The 8,635-nt window shown below is 43.5% G+C and overlaps 1 non-coding gene across 1 annotated transcript; it reads left to right on the top strand.

The window, feature by feature from the left end:
• Positions 1-7,309: 7,309 nt before the first annotated feature.
• On the top strand, positions 7,310-7,382 carry TRNAF-GAA (transfer RNA phenylalanine (anticodon GAA)). Its single transcript has one exon. It is a non-coding gene; the product is annotated as a tRNA-Phe (tRNA).
• The last annotated feature ends 1,253 nt before the right edge of the window (positions 7,383-8,635 follow it).

Below are 8,635 nucleotides of genomic sequence, written 5' to 3'. Positions count from 1 at the left end.
AAATAAATAAATAAAGTTAAATAAAATAATTAAAAAAAATTTTTTTTACTAGAGGGCTTGCTATGAAGAGACAAAGAGAGATAGGGGAAGGAGTGGGGAGTTAGAAAACACCCTTCACAAGGAATGAACAAGCTGCAATCCTCTCTCTATAGTTCCCATCTTTTGGGATTTGGGGCATGCATGCACATACACGCAGTGTGTTTCTCAAACCATGGGTGTGGGACTTGAAACATATGGTCAGTCATGTGGGATCCAGCCACCTTAACCATCACACCACTAAGGCTGCCTTTCTTTCTCTCTCTCTCTCTCTTTCTGTCTATCTGTCTCTGTCTCTCGTGGAATGAATAAATAAATTAAAAAAAAAAGTTGGAGAGAATATGATGATTAATTCATTCATTTATTTTCATTTGACCAGAGACAGACACACAGAGAGAGGGAAAGTGAGAAACCAAGCCACTAGGTCTAGGACTCAAACCGTGGTCAACCATGTGGGAGTGTCCAGTACCTTAGCCACCACACCACCTGCTGGCCCCAAGCAAGCAATTTATTTTTATTTTTATTTTTATATTATTATTTTTTTTTCCAAGCAAGCAATTTTTAAAGTGGGTTTTGGTGCCAGCAGGTGGCATGGTGGTTAAAGTGCTGGACTCCCATGTGGTCAACTGTGGTTCAAGTCCCAGACCCCACAGCTCGAAACTCATGCCAGGTGTGTATGTATGCATGCCCACAATCCCCGAGGAAAATGGAGAAGATATTGCAGTGTGGCCATCTCCCTGGGGAGTGATTTCTTGTTTTTCTCTCTCTGTCTTTCTCTGTCTCTCTCTCCAGGAAGTACAAATGCCTAAAAGCAAAAATCTCTCCAAAAAAAAAAAAGTGTCTTTTTGTTTCTCCTAAGATTTTTGCTAGAGGGCACATGTGCTTGCCAGAGAAAGAGAGAGATAGACACAGTGAGAAGGAAAGTGAGAAATCACCTCTTGGGGGAAAGGCCACACTGCAATCCCTTCTCCTCGATTCTCTTCTCAGGATTTTGGGCACACACACATACACACACAGACACACACACACACACACACACACACACACACAATGTGAGTTTTAAGCCACTGGGTCCAGGACTCAAACTGCAGTCAACTATGTGGGAGTCCAGTGATGTAACCATTACGCCATCTGCTGGTCCCTAAAAATGGGCCTTATACATGATAGCTACATTTTTGTAAGATCTGAGTAATGGGAGACTGAGAAACTGTACATTAAAGTTACCTGGACTGGAAAACTTAAAAACCCTTTTAAAAATGTAATACCTGGACTTGTGTGTGTGTGTGTGTGTATATACTTTTTTAGTTTTTATTTTTATTTTAGTTTGCTATAGGGCACGTATGCTCACCAGAGGCAGAGGGAAAGTGAGAAATCACCCATCCCGCTAGAGGATAGCCACACCTTCTCTACCCTCCTCTGGGATTTTAGGCATGTATGCACACAGGGCTGGCATGTTTTTCAAGCCACTAGGTCCGGGACTCGAACCATGAAGTCAGTCATATGAGATCCAACCACCTTAACACCACCACCAACTGGCCCTATACATTAAAAAAAAAAATTAATTTAATTATTATTATAATTTTTTAATTTAATTTATTTCTTTTTGTATATACATTCAATCACATTGTTTAGCTTACAATGTGAACATTTCAATATGTGAACATTTCTCCCCAGTCCCATTGATCAAAATATCTTCAACCGATAACACCACACTTCCCCATCCCGTCAATGCTCTACCTCCGTATCCCTTCTCCAAATGTCCTTCATTAGGCCCCACTCCTCCACACACACCTCATCTGACATTCACACCCATCTCTTGTGTTTGTACAACCGTTAGTCAATCAGTTTCAGTCATAGAACGCAGACATTCGGTATATGTTAAGTGGGGACATACAATGTCTCGCCTTCATAGCCTGGCTTGCCTCACTCAGCAGTAAATCTTCCATATTTTTCCACTTTCTGTCAAAAGCCAGGGTTTTGTTGGTTTTTATGGCTGAATAGTATTCCATAGAGTATATGTGCCACAGTTTTTCAATCCATTCCTCCATACGGGGGCATTTGGGTTGGTTCCATGACTTAGCAATCGTGAATAGTGTCGCAATAAACATCGATGAGCAAGCACTTTTCCAATGAAGAATTCTTCTGTCCTTTGGATAGATACCAAGGAATGGGATTGCTGGATCCAATGGTAGATCTATTTGTAGATTCCTCAAAAATCTACAAATAGATTATAATTTTTAAATTTGACCAAAGAGAGACAGAGTCAGACAGAAAGAAAGTAAGCCATCTGGTCTGACACTTGAGCACGGTCGGCCATGTGGGAATCCAGTGCCTTAACCACCCTACCATCTGCTGGCCCCAAGCCCTATACATTTTTTTTTTTTTTGAGAGGTTTTTGCTATAGGGCGTGTGCACTCTCCAAAAAGACAGAGAGACAGAAAGTGAGAAACTGCCCCCCAGGAGGATGGCCTCACTACAATCCCTTCTCCTCCATTCTCTTCTTGGGATCTTAGGCATAGATGCACACACGTCTGACGTGAGTTTAAGCCACTGAGTCCGGGAATTGAACCATGGTCAACTACATGAGAGTCCAGCTACATAGTCATTATACCGACTGTTGGTCCCTAGCCCTATGGAATTTTTTAAAAGAATTATTTTAATGGGAACCAGCAGTTAGCATAATGGCTATGTCGCTGGACTCCCACATAGTCAACCATGGTTCGCGTCCCGGACCCGGTGGCTTAAAAAACTCACGCCGGGCGCGTGTGCGTGCGTGCCCAAGATCCTGAGAGGAGAATGGAGAAGGGATTGTGGCATGACCATCTCCCCTGGGGGGTGATTTCTCGCTTTCTGTCTCTATGTCTCTGTCTGGTGAGCGCACCCGCCCTATAGCAAAAACCTCTCAAAAAAAAAAATAGAATTATTTTATTTAACTTTATTTATTAATTTGTTTATTTCAATTTGACGAGAGAGGGACAGAGAGAGAGAGAGAGAGAGGAGAGAGAGAGAGAAAGCAACTGGGTCCAGGACTCTAACCACGATTGACTACATGGGAGTCCAGCGACATAGCCATTACACCAACTGCTGATCCCAATTTTTAAAATACACTCATTATTACCAATATACCAAGAGTAGGGTGAGTTCCTACTATTATATTAGTTTTCCATTGCTATTTAAGAAATTACTATAAACTTAGTGGCTTAAAATAGCACTTACCTGTTAATTAGTTCAGTTTTGTTCATAAGAAGTGCCACATGGTGTGGTTGGGTTCTCTGCTCATGGTATTGTAGGCTGAAATCAAGGTGTCAACCAGGTTGAGGTCTCAAGGCACTTCGGGCTGGGGGTGGGGAGGGGTGTGACCTGCTTCTTGCTTCCATTGGTGTTCGCAGACTTGTTTATTGAGCTGTAGAACTGAGGACCAATCTCTTTTCTGGCTGTTAGCTGGGAGATACTCTCAACTCCTAAAGGCTGCCCACATTTCTTGCTACATGGTCTCCTTCATCTTCAGGCAACAAGAAAGAAATATATCTTTCTTGTGTTTTGAATCTCTCCTTTATACAACCAGCTGGAGAAAAAAGTCTACCCAGACAGTCTCATATTCAGAGTCGGGTGTGCTATAGGATATAGCCTAATAACAAGAGTCAAATCCCCCTTATTAACAGTCCCAGAGATTATGCAGGAAATTTGAGGGGCTGGAAGGGTGCTGAGGACCATTTGGGGATTTTTCTTGCTACAAAATCCAGAGAAAGCAACAAAGTGAGATTTAAACTAAATGATATACTCTTGAGTCTGAAGATGTTTTTTTTTTTTCCTGAGAGTTTTTTTCTTTTTTCTTTTTTTTTTTCTTTAGGGCATATGTGCTCACCAGAAAGAGAGAGAGAGAGAAAACAAGAAACCACCACAATCCCTTCTCTTCCACTCTCCCCTCGGGATTTTGGGCACATATGCACACACCCCCCCACACACACACCCACACACACCCATGTGTGAGTTTTAAGTCTTTATGCTGAGAGGTCTGGGATTCAAATGCAACTCCCTGAGAGTCCAGCAACATAACCATTATATCACTGCTGGTCCCAAGTCTAGATACTCTGAAGCCATCTAGATTAAGCATGACAGCCCCATACTTTTCATTTCAGAAACATTCTTACTAATCTTGAATAGGGCAATCTACAATCATTCTCTATTTTAAGTCTATTGTCTATAAATTCTAACCTAAAGTCATGTTTTCATTTCAAGTTATAATAAGCCTATGTTATCTTATTTATGACTCAAGTGACTATGAAGCATTGAATTATAACTAACAGCCTTGTGAAATTGATTTAAAATATTTGTAAGTGAATAAATGCAAGAGATGTAAAATTATAGAATGGGAGGTAGAATAAAACCAGCGTATTAGGGATATTATTAAATTGAAGCTTGCTCTTCAGAGTTTGAAGAAGGCCTGAGCCAATTCCACTTCTTTTTTCCTCTTCTATTGGAGAGTTTTTGCTACAGGGCACGTGCACTCGCCAGATAGGCAGAGAGACAGAGAGACAGAAAGCGAGAAATCACCCCCCAGAGGGGATGGCCACACTGCAATCCCTTCTTCATTCTCCTCTCAGGATCTTGGGCACGCACACACACGCACCCGGCGTGAGTTTTAAGCGACCGGGTCCGGGACGCAAACCGTGGTCAACCACATGGGAGTCCAGCGACATAGCCATTACGCTAACTGCTGGTACCAGCCAATTCCACTTTTTGATGACATATATTTGGAATTTTTAAAAATGTCAAGATCGGGGCCAGTAGGTGATATGGTGTTTAAAGGCACTGGATTTCCACAGGACCGACCGACTATGGCTCAAGTCCTGGACCTGGCAGCTTGCTTTCTCCCTTTCTCTCTCTCTCTGTCTCTCTCTGGTCAAATTAAAATAATAATAATAATAACAAATAGTTATAAATAAATATTAAGAAAAATACCAAGATGATACGTAGGAATATAGATCATTTTTAACACCAGGTTTAGCAAGTCAGCACTTTGGATCCAGCCAGGAGGCTTGGTGGTTGGAGTGGCTGGATCCTACATGACCGAGTCCAGTCAAGTCCTGGACTCAGTGACCAGCTGCTGGCCACCCACACACCCGCACCCGGCGTGAGTTTTAAGCGACCGGGTCCGGGACGCAAACCGTGGTCAACCACATGGGAGTCCAGCGACATAGCCATTACGCTAACTGCTGGTACCAGCCAATTCCACTTTTTGATGACATATATTTGGAATTTTTAAAAATGTCAAGATCGGGGCCAGTAGGTGATATGGTGTTTAAAGGCACTGGATTTCCACAGGACCGACCGACTATGGCTCAAGTCCTGGACCTGGCAGCTTGCTTTCTCCCTTTCTCTCTCTCTCTGTCTCTCTCTGGTCAAATTAAAATAATAATAATAATAACAAATAGTTATAAATAAATATTAAGAAAAATACCAAGATGATACGTAGGAATATAGATCATTTTTAACACCAGGTTTAGCAAGTCAGCACTTTGGATCCAGCCAGGAGGCTTGGTGGTTGGAGTGGCTGGATCCTACATGACCGAGTTCAGTCAAGTCCTGGACTCAGTGACTGGAAAGACACATCGGGCTCTAGGTGCACGTGCGTGCATGCCCAGCAACCTGGAAGAAGGGAGGAGCGAGGACTGTGGCATGATCATTCACCCTGGGGAGTGCGTTCTCATTCTCCCTTTCTCCCTCTCTTTCTCTCCAGTGAGTGTACCTGCACTATAGGTTTTTGCTATAGGGCACGTGTACTCACCAGAAAGACAGAGAGAGACAGAAAGTGAGAAGTTACCCGCCCCCCCCCTCCCCCCCCCCGCAGAGGGGATGGCCACACCGCAATCCCTTCTCCTCTATTCTCCTCTCGGGATCTTGGGCACGCACTCACACATGCCCAGCATGAGTTTAAGCCACTGGGTCTGGGACTCAAACCGGGGTTGACTACATGGGACTCCAGCAACATAGCCATTGCACCAACTGCTGGTTCCTAGCAAAATTAAAAAAAAAATGCTTTTAACAAATACAAATACAATGACTACGTATACTTCATGCACAGGTAACATAGGTAACATTGAAGCTTTTATAATTAGCCTTACTGTCCTCTTCCATATAGTTCTGGAGTCAGCTTCATGTGTATCTGTAAAAATACAAATTTCAACCTTACAAAATCTGCCTTCACACAAGAACAATGTATGTGTATATATAAGAATATTCATCACAGTATTGTTATTATTATTTTGGAGAAGTTTATTGGTATAGGGCACATGCACATGCCAGAAAGAACAATGCATGCACATTCACCTGGCATGAGTTTAAGCCACTGGGTCCAGGACTTGAACCACAGTCAACTACATGGGAGTCCAGAGACATAGCCATTACACTATCTGCTGGTCCCCATCATAGCATTGTTTTTAATCATGAAGTATAGGCCTAGCTGTAGTAGTGCATGACTGGGTTTGGCTGAAGTCCAGTCTGAGGGCCCTGGTGCAGCACACCTGTAATCTTGGTGACTGAGAAGACTGGCTCTAGCTCCAGGCTGACTTGGGCAAATCACTGAGACCTTGTCTAAAAAAGAGCTGGGGCTCAGTCACTGCAGTGCAGGCAGCGGTGGCACTGAGAGATCCTGGAAGCTGTCCAGTAAGGTTCAGGGTGGCGTCCAAATCTACCTGAGAACACCTGGTGTACCTGTGAGGAACACTGACCTGGCTGACTTTAGGGCTGGGTGAGCATCACAGTATGAAGACCCTGCTAAGGACCTGTTGAGGGTCTCATTCTCTGGAAATAAAAAAGATAAAATGTGCCCAGGTGGTGGCATCTGCCTATGGTCTCAGCCGGAGGCTGAGGCAAGAGGATCGTGAGAGTGAGACCCTGTCTTTAAAGAAAGGAAGAAGAAATAAATCTAGGGGGGAGAAAAGAATGTCAATATCATTAGGGGTTGATGAAATGGAGTGCAGTTATAGACATACAAATACTGTGCGTAGATAAAAAAGTATAAGTAGATCTAACTAACCATCATGCAAAAAAACTCTTTTTTTATGAAAAAAAAAAAAAAGATCACAAGGCAGTTTTAAAAAATAAACCTGAAAGCAAAGAAGCGATCTATCACTTCGAGCTTATAAACAAGGGCTTTGCCTTAACTCTCATGTTTGAAAAATACATACTTCTGGCCAAATTTGTATAATTTTTTTAAGCCATGGCACAAACAATACTTCAGTGTAATTATGTGAAAAAAAGCCTAACAGTAGCCGAAATAGCTCAGTTGGGAGAGCGTTAGACTGAAGATCTAAAGGTCCCTGGTTCAATCCCGGGTTTCGGCAGGCGGGTTTTTTTCTTTTTTTTTTTCTGTTCTTTTTAGCGGCGGGGGTTGAAGAGGCGGTAGGGTGTCATCACCACGTGTAGTTTCCGAAAGTCAATCTACATCATGGTCTTTGTTAAAGAGAATTCTAGGTTGTCGTCCTGTGGGCATTCTCACTTAGACTTGGGTAGAGATGGAAGGATTAATTTGCCTTTTCCTCCCAGAAGTCAAAAGGGGATTTACTTCCTGTGTTTTAAACTGCTCGGAATACAGTCAGTCCCCTTTTTTGTCTTTGCACCTGGTTCGCGTACTGCGCTTTCCCTGCAAACTGCTCGCAGCTCACTTTCTTCTTGATAAACTCAGTGGACCCTCTGCTATCCGGTTTCCGACGAATTCCTGGCAGCTACGGGTGTAGGACCCTTTCTCCGAGGGTCAGAGGGGCGGGCGTGCCGGTCCCGCAGAGGAGTTTGGCTGCCCTGGAGCCGCCGCCAGGTGCAGGCTGGGCTGCGCCCCCTTCGCCGCTTACTCGGTCTGTGCAGGTAGGGGTTTGATGGGGATGGCGACAGTTCGAGGCTCTCTTGCCGAAAGAAATGCACTAAGGCATCAGGCACTCCTGCTTTGTCCAGATGGTTTAACAATTACAAGGGCCGACAACAGCTTGGGGGGGTGGGGGGACTTTCCTGTTTTCTCTACTTAGGGTTACCAGATCCAGTACAGGATATCCAATTAAATTAGAATTTCATACAAACATATATTTTTAAGTATAAGCCTGTCCCAAATATTGCATGGAACTTACAAAGTACATACTCCCTGTCTCTAGGAAATTCAGATTTACCAAGAGCCCTGCGTTTTTGTTTGTTTGTTTGTTTGTTCTGTTTTTTTGCCAAATCACAAACTACTATTGTAGGTCATATTCTTGCACCCTTAGTTGATGCATCACCCCACCCCACCCCTCAAACCCAGAAAGATGCTCAGACACCACACACACGAAGAACTGATTTTCCAAGGAGATGGATTCTGATCCCGGACACCTTGCAGTATACAAAACGCACTGGCTCCACCCGTCAGCTGATTTGTTCTCACCACCGCTGGACAAATCCATGGTAGAGATCACGTGGAAACACCCCCAACGATTGGTCATTTCATCTGTTTCCAGGCTTCCAGAGTCCGTCCGTGCTAGCCTGTGACTAGGCAGAGGTCAGGGGAGTCCCGAGACTCCCAATTGGATCTTTTTTTTTTTTTTTTTTTTTTTTGAGAGATTTTCATTGTAGGGCG

The sequence above is a fragment of the Tupaia chinensis genome, unplaced genomic scaffold (genome assembly GCF_000334495.1).
Source record: "Tupaia chinensis unplaced genomic scaffold, TupChi_1.0 Scaffold000213_1, whole genome shotgun sequence".
Lineage (NCBI taxonomy): Eukaryota > Metazoa > Chordata > Mammalia > Scandentia > Tupaiidae > Tupaia > Tupaia belangeri.
The sequence above is the reverse complement of the archived record's forward strand: the minus strand, read 5'-3'. Positions and strand labels throughout refer to the sequence as shown.